Source organism: Bombina bombina, chromosome 1, assembly GCF_027579735.1.
Source record: "Bombina bombina isolate aBomBom1 chromosome 1, aBomBom1.pri, whole genome shotgun sequence".
In the NCBI taxonomy this organism is placed as follows: Eukaryota; Metazoa; Chordata; class Amphibia; order Anura; family Bombinatoridae; genus Bombina; species Bombina bombina.
Genome location: NC_069499.1, coordinates 438,590,806 through 438,617,970, shown reverse-complemented (window position 1 = coordinate 438,617,970; position 27,165 = coordinate 438,590,806). Strand labels below are relative to the sequence as shown.

Genomic DNA, 27,165 nt, shown 5'->3' with positions numbered 1-27,165 from the left:
GTGGGGGGCAAGTTAGGGGTTAATAAATGTAATACAGGGGTCGGCGGGGTTAGGGGCAGCAGATTAGGGGTACATAAGTATAACGTAGGTGGCGGTCGGCAGATTAGGGGTTAAAAATTTTAATCGAGTGGCGGCGGTGTGGGGGGACCTCGGTTTAGGGGTACATAGGTAGTTTATGGGTGTTAGTGTACTTTAGGGTACAGTAGTTAAGAGCTTTATGAACCGGCGTTAGCCAGAAAGCTCTTAACTCCTGCTATTTTCAGGCGGCTGGAATCTTGTCGTTAGAGCTCTAACGCTCACTTCAGAAACGACTCTAAATACCGGCGTTAGAAAGATCCCATTGAAAATATAGGCTACGCAAATGGCGTAGGGGGATCTGCAGTATGGAAAAGTCGCGGCTGAAAAGTGAGCGTTAGACCCTTTAATCACTGACTCCAAATACCAGCGGGCGGCCAAAACCAGCGTTAGGAGCCTCTAACGCTGGTTTTGACGGCTACCGCCGAACTCCAAATCTAGGCCTTAAATAGGAGTCCATCATGTCAAACAGAATGCCACAGAAGAATAAAAAAATTGAGTTGAATTTTACTTTTATTGCAACAGATTCTAATGGAATGTGGGTCTAGGGGCTCCATGATCTAAAGCTCTCTTCTGTGGTGAGATTATTTAAGCAATCTTGTCAGTGCTACAAGTAGATTTGCCAGCTGTATTCCCTAAAATACAGGACAATCTGTAAGTGACTGGGCAAGATGGTCTGTATCAGACAAAGCTTGCCTACAAAGCGGTACATTAGACTCGAACCACCAAAGCTCTAGCTTAGACTCCACTCACAAAAGCTCTACCTTAGACCCCACCCTTGATGATACCCTGAATAATTTTCACAATTAGGCAGTCAATTTAACCCTTAGCTGACAGTAACATACAAATCAATAATTGTATCACTTTGTTTGCCAGCAACACATGTAAACAGTAGAGAATTTACCTCCTCGGTTGCCCCTCACTTATTTCTGTTCCATATTTGTAAAGCATTGAGGCATAGGAGCCCTTTTACATTAAACACTCAGGGACTTTAAAAAACTGGACATTTAAGTGTCCACTACATATGTAAAGATTTTACTGGACAGCTTATATACAGCCTGCTAAAATATTGGGCTGTCCAGTTGAATACTGGTAACCCGTCTGCAAGGCCCCTAAAATAATTTTAGACAGGAAAAGGTTAACTTCAGAGCTGTTTATTTAGCTAAGCAGAGTTTCGCATGTGAAGGAGAGACACGAACATAACAATATAATGCTCAAAACAAGACCCAAAGATTTCTCCCATGCCGGTGAGTTTTTGATCATCAGCCTCAGGTTTCATATACCTCCAGATGACAGCACATATTTTATTTGTTGTTCTGGAAGAATTCAGCACACTAGTGATTTCAGAAAAAAATTGCTTACTATGACACACATAAGCAAAAACAGTAGCAAGTTAGCGTATAATGTAACACATACTTTGTTAATTACGTTTAATTAACAGGTGACTGCCTGGCAGTCAAAATTTGCACATCATTAAATAGATTTCTGAAAAACAAAAATGCATCAAAACCTCAACATGAAATTTGGCACATAATGTTATATTTTTGTAAATGTGTTTAGAACCCTGCATATATTTTATAGCACTCTGCATATAGTTTGGTGGGTACTTCCAACATAAAATGAAGAATAAGCAGTGAATTATCTGTCCTGTAGATTTTCAGGAAAAATTAAATTTGAATTAACTTTTCCCATTTATTGGGTTGGGTACATAGTGCTTAAGTATGGGGTCATAAAAAAGATTGCTAAACACTGTGTATTCCAATGAGCGTCTAAGTTCACCTTGTGTGGTTAATAATATTTTAACAAAATGCCAGCAGTGCCTTCTGATAGGTAAGACTGCAAACCCAGAATCCTCTGCAGAGACTAGCTATCTAGTTAACTAGACGTCAATGACAAGAAAAGCTAATCATTAGCAAGCACTGATAATGTGAGCCAAGGAGTAATAAATCATGGCATTCCCACTTAGAAAAAAACAGGTTAGATTGTTTCAAATTGTGTTCATACAGGCAAGAAGCGGGAAGCAGGATTATTTAATCTTTAAACAATAATATATGATAAATAAGAGATTTGATAAAATAAAAGACAAAGTGAATGAAAGAAACTAACCTGCCGTTCAATATAAACAAGCAATCATATAAACAAGCATTATATCCTGGCATGAAAATTAAAATAACATTAAATCGGCAGTATGTTTTTTTTTTTTTTTTTAAACTCAATGCCATTTTGATTCACAAGTAAACCCAGTTTTCTAAAGCCTTTGCAAATGTACCTCTTGAAAACTCATTTAGGGCAAGATTACGAGTGGTTTGCAATTTTAAGCTACCGCTGTTGTGTTAACTTTGCTAGATGAAGGGTTTTCATGTGCATCGGGTTGTATTAAAAGTTGAAAGTAAAAAGTTTGCGGCGAGCAAAATTCATAGTTCACAAAAAGATAGACTTTTTAAAATCACAATGGCGTTAACATATTTTTCCATAGACTTTAATGGAGTGCGCAAACTGAAAAAAACAATCCCATACATGCACACTAACCGAATCGCATTTATTCAAGTGTGCTAAACCTGACATGAATTATGAATATTTAACATTCCAATGTTGTTCGCATAGAGAACAATGTACTTTTTATTGTAAATACATACTTCTATATATCTATATATACCTATACCTGTATATATATTCCTATAGATATATAGGTATAGATATGTATTTAACATTTTGTATGTGAAGAACATAGGAATGTAAAAAACACGCTTCGGGCTTTGCAACGTAGGACTAACGGGGTCGGTTTAGAGCACATGAAGAACTACTATGGTCAGTGCTTCTTATTGAAATATTAAATATAAACTATTAAAAAATATTAATACAAATTATTTACAATTATTATACAAGTAATAAAATATATAAAATAAATAATCCATAGAATATATATATATATATATATACACAGTATATTATAATCATAATTATATATATATATATATATATATATATATATATATATATATATATAATAATAATTGTTTATTTTTTTAAACAAAGAAAATAATGTAATTTTTATTATTAATTAATTATTATTATCTATATATAAATATATGTGATACTGTTAATGTTAAATACATATCTATATATCTATACATTGGAATGTTAAAAATGTACAGTAAATATACAGCAAAAGCACATAAATACTAAAATACATCTGTACACACATACACACATATATACATACATACATACATACATGCATACACACACATTTACAGTTAGCTTGCCACTCGTTATCTAGCCCTTGCAGGGACATAAAACCCAAATTTTTTCTTTCATGATGTAGAAAGAGCATGCAATTTTAAACAACTTTCTAATTTACTTCTATTATCTAATTTGCTTCATTCTCTTGATATCCTTTGCTGAAAGGCATATCAAGATTAGGCTCAGTAGCTGCTGATTGGTTGCTGCACATAGATGCCTCTTGTGATTGGCTCACCCATGTGCATTTCTACTTCTTCAACAAACTATATCTAAAGAATAAAGCAAATTTTATAATAGAAATACATTGGGTGTGGTTTCTCTACGTGAACATATTCTCTATGTGAATCATGAAAGAACATTTTTAGGTTTAATGTCCCTTTAACCGGCTGCGCACTGCATGCATAGCAGCACTATGGGATAAGGTGGCACTTTAAAAATAACGGCTAGATTTAGAGTTTTGTCGGTAACGACCCGCGTAGCTAACGCTGGGTTTTTTACCCCGCACCTTTTAAATACCGCTGGTATTTAGAATTCACAGAAGGGTTGCGTTAGGCTCCAAAAAGGGAGCATATAGCATAATTTACCGCCACTGCAACTCTCAATACCAGTGGTGCTTACGGACGCGGCAAGCTTAAAAAATGTGCTTGTGCACGATTCCCCCGTAGGAAACAATGGGGCAGATTGAGGTGAAAAAAAATCTAACACCTGCAAAAAAGCAGCGTTCAGCTCCTAACGCAGCCCCATTGTTTCCTATTGGGAAACACTTCCTATGTCTGCACCTAACACCCTAACATAAACCCCGAGTCTAAACACCCCTAACCTTACACTTATTAACCCCTTATCTGCCGCCCCTGCTATCGCTGACCCCTGCATATTTTTTTTATCCCCTAATCTGCCGCTCCGTACACCGCCGCCACCTACGTTATCCCTATGTACCCCTAATCTGCTGCCCCTAACACCGCCGACCCCTATATTATATTTATTAACCCCTAATCTGCCGCCCCCAACGTCGCCGCGACCTACCTACACTTATTAACCCCTAATCTGCCGACCGGACCTCACCGCTACTATAATAAAGTTATTAACCCCTAAAGCTAAGTCTAACCCTAACCCTAACACCCCCCTAAGTTAAATATAATTTTTATCTAATGAAATAAAATAAATCTTATTAAATAAATTATTCCTATTTAAAGCTAAATACTTACCTGTAAAATAAACCCTAATATAGCTACAATATAAATTATAATTATATTGTAGCTATTTTAGGATTTATATTTATTTTACAGGCAACTTTGTATTTATTTTAACCAGGTACAATAGCTATTAAATAGTTAATAACTATTTAATAGCTACCTAGTTAAAATAATTACCAAATTACCTGTAAAATAAATCATAACCTAAGTTACAATTAAACCTAACACTAAACTATCAATAAATTAATTAAATAAAATATCTACAATTATCTACAATTAAACCTAACACTACACTATCATTAAATTAATTAAATAAATTACCTACAAATACCTACAAATAAATACAATTAAATAAACTAACTAAAGTACAAAAAAATAAAATAAGCTGTTACAAAAAATAAAAAAATAATTTACAAACATAATAAAAATATTACAACAATTTTAAGCTAATTACACCTACTCTAAGCCCCCTAATAAAATAACAAAGCCCCCCAAAATAAAAAAATGCCCTACCCTATTCTAAAATTAAAATTGAAAAGCTCTTTTACCTTACCAGCCCTTAAAAGGGCCTTTTGCGGGGCATGCCCCAAAGAATTCTGCTCTTTTGCCTGTAAAAAAAAACATACAATACCCCCCTCAACATTACAACCCACCACCCACATACCCCTAATCTAACCCAAACCCCCCTTAAATAAACCTAACACTAAGCCCCTGAAGATCTTCCTACCTTGTCTTCACCACGCCAGGTATCACCGATCGATCCTCCAGAGGGTCCTGAAGTCTTCATCCTATCCGGCAAGAAGAAGTCCAGAAGAGGCTCCAAAGTCTTCATCCTATCCGGGCAGAAGTGGAGATCCGGACCGGCAAACATCTTCATCCAAGTGGCATCTTCTATCTTCATCCATCCGACGACGAGCGGCTCCATCTTCAAGACCTCCGGCGCGGATCCATCCTCTTCTTCCGACGTCCTAACACAGAATGAAGGTTCCTTTAAGGGACGTCATCCAAGATGGCGTCCCTCGAATTCCGATTGGCTGATAGGATTCTATCAGCCAATCGGAATTAAGGTAGGAAAAATCTGATTGGCTGATGGAATCAGCCAATGTGATATACCTTTAAGGTATCTCCCTGCATGCTCTCTGATCCTTTAAAAGGGATCCTCCTACAATCATTCCTTGCCTGATTATTGAGAAGCTATACTGCCTTGTGGCTGCTCTCTTTGCTCTTTTACAGGTCTCATACTTATTTTGCTAAAGGATGTATTGTTGCAATTTCCTATTTCCCCTGCAAAACATCAAGTGGATCCTACTATCCAACCTAATCGTAAATATCAGAAGCTGTCTTGCTTTAACCTTACCTCTCTGGTTAATCACCCTACAGATCTCCCTTTGCAGCTCCTGTCAGTCTCAGTCACTGAACTCAGTTACCGCTGCAACAACCCAACACTGAATCGCTAAACCGGAAGTGAGTCACGCATTCACCGTAAGGACTCTCACTCCAGCTGCAGTCAGCTCCTCTCAGCACACACAGGTAAAACCGTATCTGACATCCAATTATTGGACTTTGCTCATAACAAACAGTCTTCCTCTTTGCTATACTATTGTTGTTGTAAACATATCGATACTGTCACACAGACTATTGGAGTTATTAGCAAGTTATTCTGAGCATAGATAACGGTTCAGCTGTTACTGCAAATATTGTGATCAGATCAAAGGCTGATTCAAGCAAGCAGAGTGATTGGGATTGTAAATATTTTATGGGTGAATGTGTGAGAAGGTACCTGGATTATTGACTCTTGTCTTTGGATTAATGCAAACCTATGAAGTAAATACTTTCCTATGTTCTTTGCTCTAACTAAGGTTTCTGATTTACAATAATCAGAGATTATTGTGTAACCAATCTTACTGGCTAATAACTGCTCACTGTTTCTTCTCCTGTGTAACAAAGTCTGTGTTCGCAGGAATTGCTATACAAAAGAGCAACATTTATACCATTTAGTTGGTTCAGAGTGAGTGGATTCATTACATAATAATCAGGCCAACTAGATCCTGTTTGCACTATTAAAACATGGATCCCACAGAAATAAAAAATGAATTCACTAATGTGTACCAGAAACTTGACATTTTAGCCCATGCTTTACAAGAGGTACAGGCAGAGAATACGGCCATAAAATCAATGTTAAAAGACTTTATAACACCGAAACAAGTGGATATACCAGAACCACAAGTACATACACCAACTCCTTTCTCAGGGAAAAGGTCTGAGTTTCGTGATTTCAAAAATGCTTGTAACTTGTTATTTTCATTAAAACCTCGCACTTACCATTCAGACAGGATTAAAGTGTGTACCACAATCTCATATCTGCTAGGAGAACCACGCACCTGGGCTAACAGATTTTTTGAACAAAATAACCCCATTTTAGATTCACTAACTGATTTTTTTTCAGCCATGACAAACCTCTATGAAGACTCAAACAGCCAATTACAAGCTGAGACAAAACTACGTTCCCTTAAACAAGGGAAAAGAACTGTAGAAGAATACACAACTGATTTTCAGATGTGGGCTTCCGACTCACTATGGAATGAGGTAAGCCTACGTAATCAGTTCCGCCTGGGTTTGTCTGAGTCTCTTAAAGACGAACTCTCTCGTCTGGAACTCCCAGATACACTCACTGGCTTAATCAAACTAAGTACCACTTTAGATAGACGTCTGAGGGAACGAAAAGCAGAAAAAAGCTCGTATGACCCGTCAATCAGACGCAACTATCCTTCCTCATACAATTCAGAAAGAAATGTATCTCTCGGCACCCCAATGGAGATTGGGGCAATCAAAGGACCTTTGACTCAAGAGGAGAAAACTAGGAGAAGACTAGGTAACCTATGTCTTTACTGTGCTCACAAGGAGCATACAGTTGCAACCTGTCCTCTACTAACAAAACAAAAGAAGGGTAAGACAAAGATTTTATTATCATTATATAACCTGTCAACTACTACCCAACTCACCATCTCTCTCTCCCTACAGTGGGATCAACTCCACATCCAGAGTGACGCATTGATAGATTCCGGGGCTTCAGGGATATATATTGATGATACATTTGTTAAGAAAAATAAAATACCCACAGTGTGTAAGCAGCAACCAGTGTTTGTGAAATTAATAGATGGCACTTTGATTCAGAAGGGTCCTATCACACACCACACTATACCCTTACTCACAACAACAAAAGAAGGTCACACTGAATACCTTACTTTTGATATCATACCTATTGATAGACACACCATTGTCTTGGGGTATACTTGGTTAAAGACACACAATCCAAACATCAATTGGTTAAAAGATGAGATTAGCCTAACATCTACATATTGTACAAATACGTGTTATCCACATTGTTCTATATCCTCTATTGTGACTGGTGTTCCAGCGGCATATTCTGATTTGGCAGATGTTTTCGATTTGAAAGAGGCTGAATCATTACCACCACATCGAGAATTTGACTGCCCCATTGAGTTAATACCAGGTTCTCAAATACCTTATGGCAAGATCTACCCCTTGTCACAGAACGAGCTTATCCATCTACGTACATACTTAGACGAAAACCTTAAAAAAGGTTTTATTTCACACTCAACGTCACCAGCAGCAGCAGGTATATTTTTGTTAAAAATAAGGATCTTAGTCTAAGACCTATAATAGATTACAGAGCTTTAAACGCGATTACAGTAAAAAACCGTTACCCTTTGCCATTAATACCAGAATTATTGGAAAGACTTACCGATGCCACTATATATACCAAATTAGACCTCAAAGGGGCATATAATTTAATTCGGATCAAGAAAGGACATGAATGGAAAACAGCCTTCCGAACACGTTATGGGTTATTCCAGTATAACGTTATGCCGTTTGGATTAAGTAACGCACCGGCAACTTTCCAACACTTTATAAATGAGATATTCAGAGATTTAACTGACATATGTGTTATCATATACTTAGATGATATTCTCATTTATTCCAAAAATTTACAAGATCATGAAAAACATGTCAGATGGGTTCTCACCCGCCTTCGGCAACATAGACTTTTTGCTAAATTGGAAAAATGTAATTTTCATGTTAAACAGATTAAATTCCTTGGATATATTTTATCACCTAAAAAGATCCAGATGGATCCTGAAAAGATAAACACTATCCAAGAATGGACCATACCACGTACTGTTCGAGCGCTACAGAGATTTCTGGGCTTCTCGAACTTCTACAGAAAGTTCATTAAAGATTTCTCCACCATTGTAAGACCCTTAACGCAACTCACTAGGAAGTCTCATAGGTTTCACTGGAATCAAGAAGCTCAGAAGGCTTTCAACAACCTAAAGCACTGTTTTTCCACTGCTCCAGTTTTGACATTACCTGATTATCAATCTCAATTCATTTTAGAGGTTGATGCCTCCAACACTGGGATAGGAGCAGTGCTGTCACAGAAGAGTAGGGAAAACCATGAATTACATCCCGTGGCATTTTTTTCCAGAACTTTGCTTCCAGCCGAATTTAATTATAGCATCGGTGATAAAGAACTGTTGGCCATAAAGAGTTCACTAGAGCACTGGAGACATTTATTAGAAGGGTCTAAATAACCTTTTTTGATTTACACTGACCACAAAAACCTTGAGTATTTAAAAAAAAAGTAAGACTCTCTCAGCACGTCAGGTCAGATGGTCTCTGTTTTTGGACCGCTTTAATTTTCTTATTACTTACAGACCAGGACACTCCAACATAAAAGCTGATGCTCTCTCTAGAATGTTTGATCCAGCAAACACCTCTGAGACCCTCAATCCCATCATCTCAGAGGAGAAATTTATTAACTCACTCTCAAATCTAGAAAAAGAAATACTTTTCGAAACAAAAAAGGAAAATGATTGCCCTACTACTTGTGTGAGAGATATTACATCAGGGTTGATATGCCATAATGACAGAATATACGTACCCAAGACTCTTAGAAATGTAATATTAAACCACTATCACGACAATGTTTTGGCAGGACATAAAGGCGTACAAAAGACCACAGACTTGATCAAACGGTACTTCTGGTGGCCACAATTAAAACATGATGTTATACACCACTTAAAAGCTTGTGATACATGTGCAAGAAACAAAGTGGCTCACAAAAAACCTATAGGTTTATTGACAACATTGCCAATACCAGATATGCCATGGTCCACCATATCAATGGATTTTATTGTAGATCTACCAGTCTCACGACATTACACCACCATTTTAGTGGTAATAGATCACTTAACTAAACTGGGTCACTTCATCCCTCTAAAAAATTTACCTACAGCCAATATCACCGCAAAGGTCTTCTTGGATAATATAGTAAAACTACATGGGCTACCAAAAACTGTAATCACCGACCGAGGTACTCAGTTCACCTCAGCTTTTTGGAGATCTCTGTGTAAACTCTTACAAATAGATACACGATATACCACTGCCTTTCATCCCCAATCAAATGGGTTGACTGAACGCCTAAATCAAACATTGGAACAGTTTCTTCGTTGTTATCTATGTCATCTTCAGGATGACTGGGCTGACTAGCTCCCGATGGCAGAGTTTTCGTATAATAACTCAATATCTTCCTCAACCAAGGTAACACCATTCTTTGCCACATATGGTTTCCACCCAACCACTATAACGATATCTTATACCACAGTAAACTGTCCTGGAGCAATAGATTTCACAACCTCCTTACAGGACAGACTACAGTTGCTTAAGACACATCTACAAGAAGCCCAAGAACATCAAAAGAAGTATTACGACTTGCATCACTCCCCCAGTCCCACATATGACATAGGTGACTTAGTCCTACTATCCACAAAGTATCTGAAACTCAGAGTACCCTGTAAAAAATTGGCCAACCAATTTATTGGTCCTTTTCCGATTGAGGCAATAGTGAACCCGAACGCAGTCCGGTTGACCTTACCTAAGGATCTTACAGTCCATCCGACTTTCCATGTTTCTTTGATTAAACCCTATAATAGTAACCCCTTACTACGTCAGGCGGATCCACCTCCGCCGATATACCACCAGAATCAATTGGAATACGAAGTGGAATCCATTCTTGACTCTCGGATACGTTGAGGAGTCTTGCAGTTCCTGATACAGTGGAAGGGTTATGGCCCTGAAAGTAACTCCTGGGAGTCTTATGAAGTCTTATGAAGATCCTGAGAAGCCCTTTCTCCGCACCCCCGATGTTCGCCCTTGAGGTGGGGGATATGTGATATACCTTTAAGGTATCTCCCTGCATGCTCTCTGATCCTTTAAAAGGGATCCTCCTACAATCATTCCTTGCCTGATTATTGAGAAGCTATACTGCCTTGTGGCTGCTCTCTTTGCTCTTTTACAGGTCTCATACTTATTTTGCTAAAGGAAGTATTGTTGCAATTTCCTATTTCCCCTGCAAAACATCAAGTGGATCCTACTATCCAACCTAATCGTAAATATCAGAAGCTGTCTTGCTTTAACCTTACCTCTCTGGTTAATCACCCTACAGATCTCCCTTTGCAGCTCCTGTCAGTCTCAGTCACTGAACTCAGTTACCGCTGCAACAACCCGACACTGAATCGCTAAACCGGAAGTGAGTCACGCATTCACCGTAAGGACTCTCACTCCAGCTGCAGTCAGCTCCTCTCAGCACACACAGGTAAAACCGTATCTGATATCCAATTATTGGACTTTGCTCATAACAAACAGTCTTCCTCCTTGCTATACTATTGTTGTTGTAAACATATCGATACTGTCACACAGACTATTGGAGTTATTAGCAAGTTATTCTGAACATAGATAACGGTTCAGCTGTTACTGCAAATATTGTGATCAGATCAAAGGCTGATTCAAGCAAGCAGAGTGATTGGGATTGTAAATATTTTATGGGTGAATGTGTGAGAAGGTACCTGGATTATTAACTCTTGTCTTTGGATTAATGCAAACCTATGAAGTAAATACTTTCCTATATTCTTTGCTCTAACTAAGGTTTCTGATTTACAATAATCAGAGATTATTGTGTAACCAATCTTACTGGCTAATAACTGCTCACTGTTTCTTCTCCTGTGTAACAAAGTCTGTGTTCGCAGGAATTGCTATACAAAAGAGCAACATTTATACCATTTAGTTGGTTCAGAGTGAGTGGATTCATTACAGCCAATCAGATTCAAGTTCAATCCGATTGGCTGATCCAATCAGCCAATCAGATTGAGCTCACATTCTATTGGCTGATCGGAACAATCGGAATTCGAGGGAAATAATACCAGTCCATATTGATATTTCCTCTATCCAGTTATGGAGGATTCTGATGCTGGGACTGTGCTCATTTCAGATTCAGTTACGGAGGATTCTGATATCGAGACGGAGGATTCTGATATCGAGACTATTTTGATTTCAGATTCTATGTCCGGTGACGAATCCGGATTGGCGTCGTTGACACATGTCAACCAGTTTTGTTCCGTATGCCATTTCAGAGCGCCTGGTTCCTCGGGCTCGGGGAATCAAGGGACTGCTGAGCCATCTGGCTCTGGGGGTCCTGTCCTCTGAGAGGCGAGTTCCCTACAAATTCATACTTCTACACATGCGGGTATCCCAGTTTCTGATTCCACCATGCAGGGTGGCGTGTTCCCCCCGGAGGTTGCAGCACGTTTTTGCTTCCACATAATGTTGGAGATTGTTAGTCTACAGAGTCCAGAAGTTTCTTTCTTCTCGTGCCCTATTGTCCCGGACCTTCCGTCTTGGGGTGGGCCTCAACAGTTCCTTGTGGGTGTAATTGTACCTGAGTGTCGTGCCTCTCGTTACAGGATTGCACACATTCACGTATTGCTCAGACATGTTTTTCAGTTAGTGAATGACCCTATCGTTACCAGATACGGGGATTTTCAGTCTGCTAATTCGAATGGTGCACCTCATTAGACATGTGGGGATGAAGTAATCACATGATTGTCATTTGTTTGAGATCTTTCCCAGTTTTTGAAAGATAGGACTCTGTTTGGCTGGTCCTGCGGGTATTCCTGTTTTTTTTGGGGCGTTAACCTCCGGGTTGCCTTATATTTTATTTATATCCTATGGGATGTCTTTTATTTGTTTTTGTTTCCTTTGGGAGCCTTCTGGGATTGATACTCTTTATTACTTCTGCGGAAGTTGTTTTGGACATGTTAGTCCTATGTTAAAAATGTCTGTTTTCTGTTTTTTCCCATATGAGGGAGATTTTATGCAGCTTGCCGGTTAGGAACCTAGGTGCAGGCCGGTCCTGTTTGGTTTGTTCGGTCTTGCGGCTGTTCAGACACGTGACGCTGTTCTGCTTGGCTGGTTCGGTAGAAGCGCCGAGTGTTCAGGTTATCATTGTTTTTCATGTAAGCATTCGAGAGGACCTGTGGGTCCGTGAGGCGGGAAGGATTGTTTAAGTCCTTATATCTTTCAGTCATAGATGGCCGGGAAGGGGAGTTTTTCCACTGCTTCACTCTATCTGACATCTGATTTCATAAGAACTTAGAGTTTTCCTCCCCCAGGTGGTGGAGGGTTGAAAGGCTTAATGCACCTTACCACAGTTGAGCAGTTTGGCCTTCATTTTTAGACCTCTGGATTTGTCCTTTTGGGCTTGATCCAACAGCTTGTACAGGATAGCTGTCTAGCATGCGGTAGGCTTGCAGTTTGAAACCAGTCGCAGCAAGTTATATGCCCCTATCATCATATGATGGAAATCTGGTCTGATACCTTCTACCCAGATGTATCAGTGACCTACCCCTAACCCCTTCCTCTCTTGGTAGATAAGTTGGTGGTCCACCACTATATGACCAATATCGAAATTGATTCTCAATCTGTTGGTTATGGTTCAGGTGGTGGTTCTGGTTATATCTAGATTGTGGGGGTTTGTTGTATGGGTATTGTACCTGATCCCAATATCTTGTGTCACGGGATGTGTTATAACCTCTATAGTCTTCCCTATTTTGGTCTCTATGGTAAAGGGGTTCTCTATGGTACATCTCCCTAGGTCTTGGGTAGTGTCTATTGCTGTGATAGTTCTTATGATCTTTGAAATTGTGATAGTAGTTAGTATAATTGTTACTGTTGTTGGTCCACTGTTTGTGTGGATTCTTATTTCTCCGTGGGGCAAACTTTACCCATTCCTCCTTTACATGTGGAGTGTTATTCACTGGGTTGGGTTCTATATTGGTATTCACCTCTTCTATACTCAGGGTGATGGTATTTAAATCTCTATTGATTTTCTTTGTTTTCTTAGTGATGATTTCATCTTTTATCCTTTTGATTTTTAAAGAAAGTTGCTCCTGCTTGGTTTAAATACATTAAGGTCTTTTATATGCTCCATCTCATTCTCTTCCTCCTTTATATTTTTGTCTAGATCTACAAGCAACTGCATAATACTTGACCATAGCCATTATCAGTCTTGAGAAAGGTCCTGTTTAGGACCGAAAAGCGTAGACAGACATACGCTGATATAACGGCTCAGGTTCATCTTAACTGGTAAGCATACTACTTATTATCTATAAGATTAGTAGCGTTATTGCACTATTTGTTTTATTTTTTATAGGAGATCGTCATGTAGTGTTTAGAAGATCTACTATCACATATTTGAGGATCAACACTAATAAGGATTTTGAGGATACTCAGAATCAGGATAACTACTGTTTTAGGACAATCACCAAAAGACTTTATTTGTCAAGACTAAGATTGTTATTTTATTTATACATTATTTTATTACTATTTTTTTCACTTTTCTTAGTTTAATTTTCAATTTACTAGGTGTAAACTGGCTCTATATTTTCAATTTACTAGGTGTAAACTGGCTCTATATTTTTTGATAGTTTGATATTTTTCTTCCACCACCTGGATTTTCATTTGGATATTTTGGTATTAACTTTATATTTGACTTTTAACCACCTTTAACTTGTATCATCATTCACTTCCACACAGTGATCTCATTTCAGGACATATATATATGCAACCATATGTAACAATTTTGGTCATATAAGGAGCATGTGTTACATCCCTCCCCCCAAGGGATCGTTATAGGATATATAGCCATTAGCCACATTCTGTACAGATATTGTATTTCACAGATATAGGGTATACATTTTAGCCTGGATAGATTTGGTTCAATTTATTGCTAAGATATTGTTCAATCTATTGTATCTCCATCCGTATCTGTATTCTCCATCCACATCTGTATTATATTTTATATTTAATATTTTTTAATCTTGATATAGAAGGTAATTTTTAACCTTTTTTTTAACTTTTGTTTAAATAAACACTTGTCTAACCGAATTTGGTCCACCCTTATAGATCCCCCTTTAGCTTACTAGCCCCTTTTTTAGGAGCTATTACTAGCGCTCTTCCATCGCATATAACTTGGTTAAATTTTTGAAAATCTGGTTGAGAGATCTTGCTCTTGGGAAGACCCTGTGTGGTCGCACTTTGGCGCTGTAGATATCCATTTGTTCACTATTTGAAACCAGTTACAGTTCTTGAAACCTTGCAGGTGTACGCGTAAGCTGTTTATAGTGTATCTAGATGCAGCTCTTACTCTTTTATGTGTACTGTCTGTCTGTCTGAGTTACAGGAGACCTTTGGGTCTTCTTCCATTGTCTCCAGGTGAGTTGGATCTCCTTTTAGGGATCTGTGTTTCCAGGCAATGGTTGTTCCCTGTGGGGACTTTGTTTAGCTCAGGTTTCTCTGGAGCTGGGTAGGCTTAGTGCCTTTCTCTTCCTTGTGGCCTCTGCTTGTGCGGAGGTGATAGGGAGACTAGTCCTGCTAGTAGGATTTTTTTTACCTCGAGGTGTCCCTTGGTTGTCCTGAGGCTCTGAGAAGTATCTTTATACGAGTTCTAGCCTTGCTCCTTGGAGCGTTGGACTTTAGCTAGGGGTGGTTCCTTCCTTTGGTCGGGACTTTTCACAGTAAAACAGTTATATTGAATAAAATTGATTTTTTATTTTTAAAGGTAATTGAGTGGAAACAGGGTTAAAGTATATATATATATACAGATATATATATGTATATATATATATATATATATATATATATATATGTATATATATATATATATATATATATATATATAGAGAAAGAGAGAGAGAGAGAGAGAGAGAGAGAGAGAGAGAGAGAGAGAGAGAAAGAAAGATATCCAATGTGGATCCTGCACTCACTTCAATAAATCATCAGCATAGCATATATTTTACTAAGTGAAAGTTTTTGGGGTTTCCCCCATCCTCAGACTTACAAAAATGACAATCAGACATTTATGTGTTACCTGCACCAAGTATCGCAGGTAACACATAAATGTCTGATTGTTTGTCATTTTTGTAAGGCTGAGGATGGGGGAATCCCGAAAATGTTCACTTAGTAAAATATATGCTATGCTGAAAACGGAGAGTGCCTTATTTTGCGGTATGTGTATATATATATATATATATATATATATATATATATATATATATATATATATATATATATATATATATATATATATACATACAGGTGGCCCTCGGTTTAAGCCGGTTCAATTTGCACCGTTTCAGAATAACAACCTTTTTTTCAGTCATGTGATTGCTATTGAAAAGCATTGAAAAGCACTGCACTAATTAAAATAGCCAGTAGGTGGAGCTGTCCGCTTGTGTTGCAGCACAGTTATGCAAGTTTAGCAGATTGAAATTAATCTGTGTACACAGAACAGACCTTAGCTACCGAGCTTTTAAAGCAACAAGATCTAGCAGCCACTTCCCTATTATCTTCCTGTCCAGCTGCTTGAGGTGAGGGTCCCTAACTGCTTAATCAGTCCAGAATGAAATGCATAGAATAGGTGCAGACCCAATATTATCTAACATGCTAACAATGCAGAGAACTGTTTGCAGAAAAATGCAAGTAAAAAAATTTTTTTGTTCATTAAACTTAGTTTGATGATGATGCAGTCTGTTGTGTGATTATTTAATTAGGTTTATAATGCTGTTTAGCATTTAAAGTCTTCATTTCAAAGCTTTAAAAATAATGTATTAGGTGTTACTTATATCAATTTTTAGAGGGGCCTGGAACCTAACTCCCTCACTTCCCATTGACTTACATTATAAACTGGGTTTCAATTTTACAACGGTTTCATTTTACAACCATTCCTTCTAGAACCTAACCCCAGCGTAAACTGAGGGCTACCTGTATACATATATATATATATATATATATATATATATATATATATATATATATAGTGTGTGTGTATATATATATATATATATAGTGTATATATATATATATATATATATAGGTATATATAAAAAAAGTTTACTTTTCCAAATAGCGTATCTATTCCTGAGCCAACCTCTATATTGTATTTTTTTTAAAATTGGAGCTAGATATTAAAGATATAAATTATATAAATTATTTCATACTAACAAAAAACCTTCTAGATGTGAGCTTCTATTATTAAGTGTAAAAAGTAACTCTATGATTTTAATTTATTTTTTCAGAACCTCATCTTTGAAAAAGCTATGATTGTAGTCTCGAACTTTTGGAAAAATAAATTGAAATGATCAAAATTATTTTAGCCAGGAATGTCATTTTCATGCAGGGCCAACTAACAAGAGAATAATTTAAAGGTAGCTAATAGAAGGTATCTCAACTCAACTAGATTACACATACATAGATCACATCAGGAGATATCTTGTTTCAGGATTTGTGAGGAGAGGGGTTTTACCTGCACATGTGGTGAGAATGTTCATTTTTCAGGTGTTTATGGGAAAAGACCTCGGACTACTAAGTTCTAGATTTGAAAGGAATATTTAGCTTTCAACTCTACAGGTATTGCTGCCTCATCTTCTCTTAAAAGGAATCCCTAAGCATATGAGCAAACTGGTTCCTACATCTTGCACTGCTGTGAAGATCTGTATAGCTAAATATTGGAAGTCCTATGCTTTTCTATAATTTAGAAATAATATGAAATATTTTAATCAGATAGCGAGTCTGTCGTCTACTATGTTAGGTAGAAGGGAAGAAAACCTGGCAGTGTGGGGACCCTGAATAGTATATAAGGACAAAGAAAGAAGGAGAGGGGTTTAAATATATAAGGGTAGGGGCTAGTTAAGATACAAGTGTTTATAGGTGTTTTAGGGAGAGAAGGGTGGATGGAGGATCGAGACCAGATTTCACCCATCGCTTTTAGTAAAGTAATTTATGTCAAACACAGGTATTTAAAGGGACAGTCAACTCCAGAATTTTTGCTGTTTAAAAAGATAGATAATCAGTTTATTACCCATTCCCCAGCTTTGCCTAACAAACACAGTTCTAATAATACATTTTTTACTTCTGTAATTACCTTGTATCTAAGCCTCTGCAGACTGCCCCCTTATTTCAGTTAATTTGCCAGACTTGCATTTTAGCCAATCAGTGCTCACTCCTCTGTAAATTTACGCGCGTGAGCTCAATGTTATCTATGTGAAACACATGAACTAATGCCCGCTAGTGGTGAAAAACTATCAAAATGCTTTAAGATTAGAGGCGGCCTTCAAAGTCTAATAAATTAGCATATGAACGTCCTAGCTTTAGCTTTCAACTAAGAATACCAAGAGAACAAAGCAAAATTGGTGATAAAAGTAAATTTGAAAGTTGTTTAAAATTACATTCCCTATTTGAATCATAAAAGTTTTTTTTGGACATGACTGTCCCTTTAACTTTTTATGAGTCTTGAATGAATAAATAATTTATCCCCACATCCTCCCTTTTTTTGTCCAGGCAGGCTTGATATGATCAATATTACACATCCCTTTGATTCTGTAGATTTATAGATTGTATCCTTCATATTCTCTTTGTTTTGGATCATTTTACTGATCTGCTGTTGCTCCTATTATATGTACTGGTCTATACTGTCATTCATTTACAGGCTGTATACACCACACAGAGTATGGGACTTTTTGTATTGGCTTGAACTTTTTTTCATGTGTGATGTTTAATGGTCTATAGTGGGATGCATCTTAGTTATACTATATTGAATTGTATCTCTATTGTAATGATTAATGCACTTGTTATGTCAAAATTTAAGTAAATACATTTGTGACCTGATGCATAAAATTGACATTAAACAATAAAGAAATGCTAGATATAATCATATAATTCTGTATTAAAACCAAAGATTAGCATCAAAATATACAGGTGATGTAAAATTATATTAGTTGTTTAAATATTGAATAAATAAAATAAGTGCAAAGTTTTAGACTGAATAAAGTATTGGGTGCAGCCATCTTGTAACCTATGTTTCTTTATTTCCTAGTTTATTATTGTATATTGTCCCCTCAGATGAGACTAACTAGGAACGGATATAAATGAGCTAGAGTAACAATCTCAAATTATCCATTTAAAAATAGGTCAAATATGTCCATAAAGAGATTCACATAGTCATTAACTACAAAGCTTTGTTATAATGCAATATTCAAACAAAGCTCAGTTAGTCTTAACAGGCTTATTGTGTGCCAATAAAACGTTCCCAACACCATTACACTACCATATTCAGCCTCCACATAAGGTGGAATGGATTTTGTTCTTTCTGAAATAAAGGGGCAGTTTGCAGAGGCTTAGATACAAGATAATCCCAGAGGTTAAAAGTATATTATTATAACTGTGTTGGTTATGCAAAACTGGGGAATGGGTAATATCTTTTAAAACAATAACAATTCTGGTGTAGACTGTCCCTTTAAATCATATGTATCCCAAATGTAATGTTCTGCTGCATAACAGCTAAACTTCTTAACTGTTACTTAACGTAAAAAGGAGAGTAGCGGCACTACCTAAAGTAGTTCCCTAATTTAATAATCGCTAGGTATTGTTTATATTTATAACCATAAGCTATTAGTAGAGGGAAGAGGTGCTGTACACAGTTAGTGTGAGTAAGGATTAGTAATGTCAGAATGTCATTACAAAAAGCGTGTACAAATTAGCACTCAACTACTTATATTCAACAATGTTAAAGTTAATAATCAGTAAACAAGAACTAGAAGGTCGATTTAAAAATGAACTTTTATTAAATATATATTAAAACATAAGGTAACCCATATTAAAAACACAAATCATGCATGCACCTGCACTGCTAGAAAAGATATTTATGTTAAATTAATATCTGGCTAGCCACATAAACAACTAGTAATGTCACTTATAACTGATCTACTGTTAATTTTTAAGTGTCAAAGAGGATATAGTGTTATATAGTGGACAGCGAAGTATAGTCATTAGCTTTACATAGCTATACAAATAGTGGGGAGTATCAACCGACAAGAAGATGATGTTAAGTTATTTACCTCTAATATTAAGGTAAGAGTATGAGGATAAGCATTTGTATATATCATTATTATTGTTAACAGGATAGTTGGAGCGTAATATTATTTATTGGGGAAATAACTGTCCTCCCACCAGTTTATTACATACTCATATAATAGCGTGTAGAAATTGCTACATTTAGAGAGAGCACAAAATGTTGAAATATTAATTTGTGATACTGTCCTCTTAATAGAGGGAAAAGTGTACTTCTCAATGTCAGTGATGATATTGGGCTCAATACTTTATGCCAAATAAAGTATGTCAACTATATAACACTATATCCCTTTTGACACCCAAAATTAACAGTAGATCAGTTATAAGTGACATTACTAGTTGTTTATTTGGCTAGCCAGATATTAATCCAACATAAATATCTTTTCTAGCAGCGCAGGTGCATGCATGATTTGTGTTTTTAATATGGGTTACCTTTTGTTTTAATATATATTTAATAAAAGTTAAATTTTAAACCAACCTTCTAGTTCTTGTTTACTGATTATTAATTTTAACATTGTTGAATATAAGTAGTTGAGTGCTAATTTGTACACGCGTTTTGCAATGTCATTCTGACATTTCTAATCCTTATTCAAACTTGTTAAAGGGACACTGAACCCAAATTTTTTATATAGTGATTCAGATAGAGCATGCAATTTTAAGCAACTTTCTAATTTCCTCCTATTATCAAATTTGTTTCATTCTCTTGGTATCTTTATTTGAAATGCAAGAATGTAAGTTTAGATGCCGGCCCATTTTTGGTGAACACACTGTGTTGTTCTTGCTGATTGGTGGGTAAATTCACCTACCCATAAACAAGTGCTTTCCATGGTTCTGAACCAAAAAATAGCTTAGATGCCTTATGTTTCAAACAAAGAAAGCAAGAGAACGAAGAAAAATTTATAATAGGAGTAAATTAGAAAGTTGTTTAAAATTGCATGCTCTATCAGAATCACGTAAGAACAAAATTGGGTTCAGTGTCCCTTTAACTATGTTTTGGGGCATATCTATATCTGCAGGGGGCGGCGTTGCAACAGCAGTTCACAAGAGCTGCTGGTGCAATGCTGAATGCGGAGAGTGTATTGCTCTCCGCATTCAGCAAAGTCATGTCGGACATGATCCGCAATGTCGGATCATGTCTGACAGGCCTTTCATAAATAGGCCCCTATATACGTTATATATAAAGTTTAGTTGCTTCATTACTATTTTCTGTTTTTGTGTTATATAGCTATATGCCCATGACATGTCTTATGAAAGAACATTGATAACATTTTTGTTTTAAATGCGTTCACTTATCATACAGTTTAGTGAATTAACATACCATAACTAATTGGAGGTGCAAAGATTAAGCAGATGACGTTCGTGCTGTACAAATAAATTTAAAACTCAAATTTTACCTTGAGAAATGTTGATCTAACTAAACTGTATTTTGTAGGTGAATAATGAGAGACTTTTACATTACAATTTAAGGTCTGAAAAAATCCTAAAGATTTTGGGCTAGATTACAAGTGGAGCACAAAATATCACTTTCATGAAATGTGCACAAGTTTACAAGTTAAGTGCAAGGTCTTCTTCGTATTCTATAGGCTCCAATGCTTTGAGACACGGCATGAGAACCTAACACAGCAAAGGGGGTAAGTCGGTAAATAAGCATTTACATATATATTTTTAGTAATAACACAGTTCCCTATAGACTGCTATGTAAAGGCACTTTTTAGTGCTTAGTGCAGTTTTTTTATTTTTTCAAAGGTTGCTACATTTTTTTATTTTCAAAAATGGACCTAACATTTTATTTTGGAGGCAATTGGGGATTTTTTAAAAATTAACCAGAGGTCTGACCTCTGGTTAATTTTTTGAGCACTAATTTGTAATGGCTATTTTGGAGGCAATTGGGGATTTTTAAAAAATTAACCAGAGGTCTGACCTCTGGTTAATTTTTTGAGCACTAATTTGTAATGGCTGTTTATTTATCACACACCGGTAAATGGGCAAATTTTCTAGTTTACAGACACGCAATAAATTAGCGCTCCACTTGTAATCTAGCCCTTTGTGTGATTTGTCTCCATGCTGGTGAGTTTTTGATCATAGGGTCCTCCTCTGCACTCTACAAGTTAAAACATGTATGATGTAGCAAAATGTTAATTTGTATTACACAGCAAAATTCTTATTTGAGGAATGCAGGGAATTAAAAAAATAAACTATATTTAATGTATGCAGTAAACATTGCATTTAATGCAATCTTATTTCAAAATACAAAGTTAAAATTGTACCAAAAAGTGCTAAATTCAAAGAGTACTTTCTTTTTCTGTTGTAAAGCATTTATTGGGCATATATTAAGTTTAGTTCCTGCCATTCTAGCTATTTTATCTCACCAATTGTAATCTGGTTGCTTTGTTTTATAATATGCAGTTTGCTTATTGCACTGATAAAAAATGACATGTATGTGGAACTAGAAGTAAATGCAAATTAAAATACACTAAAACCAGCAGAATTTGATTTGTACAGTATGCGCCATATAATGTTGTTATCAGTGGCAGGTGCTCACAATTACATTATTTTCCCCCTGCAAGATTCTGCATTCCAAAGGCATTCATTACGTTTTGTGGATATTAGCCTGTTTATTTACATATTTTTAACAGAATTGTGAATTTTCCATACGTAGGTTAGCATGATGATTTCACTACATGACGGTGAATCGAGCCTCTGGCCTAGTCTGTTATTTTTGCAATTCTTGCTTCATATTTCTTCTACGTTTTAATGTTTCATTCCTATTCCTGACCATGTTTTAGTAGTCTCCATTTCTAGAAAAAAATGTACAAATGTATGATTTTAAATTCATTAGATAAATAGCCCTTTAAAAAAGCAGAAATTTTTCAATATTTTGCTTTTATATATCAAAGAAATGCCGAATGTTTTTGGGGAAAAATCACAACAGTATAATCAATTCTTTTGTTTGTTTTTTAACAAAATCAGTTGCTAAATACATACATACATTTAAAAAATATAGGATTTTAATATGCTCTAATAATATAACATTGCAACCATTGATAAGTACAGTTTATTTTAGAGAATAATTCTTTACAGATAAAAGAGCCAACTGACTCTTATCAGCTATCAATGTCTAAGAAGTATTTTACAAGGCTTTTCAAATTCTTCTAGGTGTTTAAACCTTGAAATAAAAAAAAATAAAAAAATGTAAGAGTTCCACAACTAAAGTAAATGCACAATAGGGAATTATGGAATTGTAATATAGCAAGAGAAGACTTACTTTTCCATTCAAACCTAATGAGCTATAAGAATTAAATCACAGTAGAACATACAACTATAATTGAATTCACAATGTGTAAAATATAATAATTACAAATAAAACAAAGAAATTAATTTAGCAGAAATAAAATTGTCAATGCAAGACCTATATCAATATCAGCATCTTTTCATGTATTAATGTCATGTAGCTCAGGTTGACATGGAAACCATTCAGTTTCTGACTTCATGGAATGTGTATATACATTCCATGAGTTTGTCTTTGGATTTCCCATATAGTAATGATAGCATAAAGTTAAACTATGCAGCCTATATGTAAATCTTTAATTTTTAATCTTGTATTAACAATTCTCTCATTGTTGTTCAACTGGACAAAACATAAATAAAACTATGCACAAGTCTGCATATAATACTTCTGTTATTGAAACAAAGAAATACAATTCACTGCATGGTTTCCGATTCACAAATAACTCCTAGGCCATGTGATTAGTGAACATACACATATATCATTTCTAGATTAATAATTTTATTTAATTTAATTCAGCAAATAACGGATATCAATATCACCAAATAAACAAGATAAATTGTTCATAAAAAAAAGCAAAAAAAAAGCTCCCCCCTGTTTGCTTGTCTAGAGAGCAGAAATCAATAGGGCTAATTGCTGATGAACAACAAGGCAGATAGTTACTTCAGATCCAACTTGCGTTGTGATTTATGAACAGTAAGGATCATTTGTTCAAGCCCCCGATTGCTCCACCTGGTAACAAGGTGTTCTATGAGGCTCTAAACTGACAGACTTCTTCAGGGCTGCCAATGCTTGTCTGACCAAGTCTAGCTTATGATTCCTAAGGATCAAATACTGTAACTATGACCTTACATTTGTCACTTTAATACTACAGGGATCTTTTTTTTTTTTAGAAATAAGTCAGGGCAGGGGTTGTGACCATCAGTTGTTCATAGTACCCAATCACTTCCAAAGATAACTTCTTTGCACTTTGAGTTCCTTTAGGAAAGGTTTAATATTCTTCGAACATTGCTTGGGTCACTCATTGGCTAGCTAGCCCAGGACTTATTAGCAAGCTTTTTTTCAATGATTTGTTTAAGGCAAACAAGAGATGCCAATTTAGGTTCCATAGTGTGTGGGTACTATCAATATGAAGTCCTAATGCAGAAGAATAAGCAAAGGTACTTAAGCACTTTAGATGAGAATATAAATAATAGTAGTCTAGGATCCCAAGCCATTATTAGGAAGCTTCTCTAGAATGCATTATTTTCATATTTTATTCCCTAAATTTTTGATTGCAGACTGAACTTTTGCTGAACTTGCTTACAAGTTTCATTAGTAAAGAACATTTATTTAAAGTATCAGAAACTCAGGAGGCTATTTTGTTTTTCTGAGTCATTCTTTACAGTTAAAGCATTTTAGGCACGATGATAATCAAGCTGAGAGTACTATTATGTTATTGTTATCATCCAAGCAATAATGCAAATGTTGTGAAATGAAGAATAGTTAAAGGTGCTGTTTCATCAATGCCTCCCCCCCAGCATTTACTCATTAACATTTCATAATACTTCCTCAGCTCAAGAAAATTCTTCTGTGGTAGGTTCTGTGTTCCTGATATAAAGAGATTTTTTATTAGAATAGTTTTACCAGTTTTACTGTCAAATAAAAAAAATGTATTTGATAATAAAAGCTTGGACTCGGTACACCCTTTTCAGGTATGTTCTCTTACGGGGGTTAAAGACATAAAAAAATAGAAAATATTTTGCTGTTGTATTATATTAACATTTAAGATCCATATTGCTAAAATGTTATGTTCCAAAATAGTAAGCTGAACAGATGGGCCAAAAACAAAGACAGGTGGATAAAAAAAAATCAGTATGACTATAACAATTTCTATGCGACATTAAAATCATTTTAAGTTTTTGTCTTTCAATTGCTGTACATAAAATAACATTTTAATACTTCATGATTATATATGTATGATAATATAAATTAACATAACATTTTATTATGTTGATATTTGGTATTTAGGAGATGTTTACTGCTAAGCAGAAAAAGTATATTGCAAAGCAAAAAACTGTATTCATACTGATGAAAAAAACCCTCACATTTTATTTTTGTAATTATAGTTGTTACCCTCATATTAATATTGTTGCTTCAAACTATTCTCTTTACATGAGAAGTTCTTGTGAACCTATTATTGAGGGATATCCAGTACTGCTAATTATTTTTATATGCACAGACATTTTGAGGATTTTTATCCACAATATATTTATTACCCTTATTTATTTTTGCAGGAATACTTACGATTTGCCCTAGTTCCAATTTTTAAACAGATTAATTGTTTCCATTCTGCCATATCTTTATATATTAATTTATAGTTGTTTTTTGTTTTTCGAGTCCTTATGGTGAATAAAGCAAATTCTTTCCTAAGATATGGAGAGTCCACAATGTCATTCAATTACTAGTGGGAATATCACTCCTGGCCAGCAGGAGGAGGAAAAGAGCACCACAGCAAAGCTATTAGTGTCTCTCCCCTACCCATAATCCCCAGTCATTCTCTTTGCTTCTGTCAATGGAGTAGGTGAAGTTCTGTGTCTAAAGGAATTAATTCCTTTTTCTGGTACTTTTCCCTGCAAGCAAGGATTTGGGTTTAGCTGAGTCCACGTCAATCTCTTTAGTAGAGTAGTGGTGGCTTTTAAGCATTTAGGAAGTTGTGAGGTAGTCCTTTCTTTGTTTCCTAACACATTGCTGCCCATGGTACAGAAAGCCAGAGTTGGTTACTCTGTTCTTTCTTTTTCTACAGGTCTCTGTAAGGAGTATGTGTCCTTTCACACCCTGTGAGCTATCTTCCTGCCGGACAGCTAGACTGCAGATAAGTGCTTTTGTCTTCTAGTTCTTGGAGACTCGCACTTCAGAAGAATATGTCATATGTAGTAGATGGGGACATTTTTAAAATCCCTTATACAGGATTTTCTTTGGCAGTGGGCAGGCACAGTATGTATGTTGAGACTAGGGGTTAATCTTCCCTTTAATGGGACGTTTTTCCTCTTTGGGCTAATTTTGTTGAAATACTTCATTAGTATGTGTGTGGCCTATGTTTTATACAGGGATTTATGTATAAACTTAAATTTTGCAGTTGGTTTTCTTTGCTTGCTTAGCTAGAACAGGCAAACTGACAAACTTATTGAGTATGATGAAACCAGCTGCAGCTACTTGCATCTTATGTTGTAGGCAGAGGGAAACGCACGCCTCTTACTTGATGCGTAGTTTCCTCTCTCTGCCGGTCATGTGACTTCACTCTGCTGTCGGATATTCATAGAGCGGTGCGGCGTCATTGAATTTCAGTCTCTTCAGTGTCAATCTACTATATGATCGTTTTAGAGACTTCTGGAAGCCAAATTGTGGTATTAAAAATTCTTAAAGTGACAGTGTATTTAAAAAATTTCTACAATTTGGACCAAGACTCTGTGTTTTTTGACAAATGCTTGTTATGCCTAGAGGCACAAATTGTTTTGCCTATGCAATTCTGTGCTGCATGCTTAGCTAGAACACTTCAATTTAAAGATAAAGTGTTGCCCTCTGAGCCCAATGTCTCTCAGGATGATGCTTTTCAGGCAATGCCACAGCTTTCTCCTCAAACGTCCCAAGCCTCTATGGTGTCACATACAGTGCCCTGCAGTTCCTTTTAGCCTCCTGGAGGAGTTTATTTGCCTGCAGATTTTGCTGCACAGGTATTTTCTGCTGTATTTTCTGCTTTTCCTATGCTGGGAAAACGCAAGAGGAAAATTAGACATTCAGATAGTAAGGTTTCTGTTCCACCTACTGCTACGCAGGTTGCTCTGCCTCATAAGTCTGATGAGGAGGATACGCCGGTAGCTTCTGAGGGTGAAATCTCAGAATCAGACAGTATTATTCCTTCTTCTGATACTGAAGAAGTAAACTTCAGATTTAAGCTTGCATACCTTTGTGTACTGTTAAAGGAGGTATTAGCTACTTTGGACGACTCCAATACTTCTGTCGTTGTCAACCCTAAGAAGTCTAGTAAACTTAATAAATACTATG

At 36.1% G+C, this 27,165-nt stretch overlaps 1 protein-coding gene across 2 annotated transcripts in view; it reads right to left on the bottom strand.

The window, feature by feature from the left end:
• B3GALT1 (beta-1,3-galactosyltransferase 1) overlaps positions 1-27,165 on the bottom strand; it is a 936,189-nt gene that overhangs the window by 366,502 nt on the left and 542,522 nt on the right. The window contains exon 4 of one of the 2 annotated variants that reach the window (XR_008400111.1): positions 22,426-22,633. The exons of the other annotated variant lie outside the window; for it this stretch is intronic. The gene's annotated coding sequence lies outside the window, so the exon portion shown is untranslated. Of the gene's footprint in view, positions 1-22,425; positions 22,634-27,165 lie in introns of those variants that run through there. 2 annotated transcript variants of the gene reach the window in all.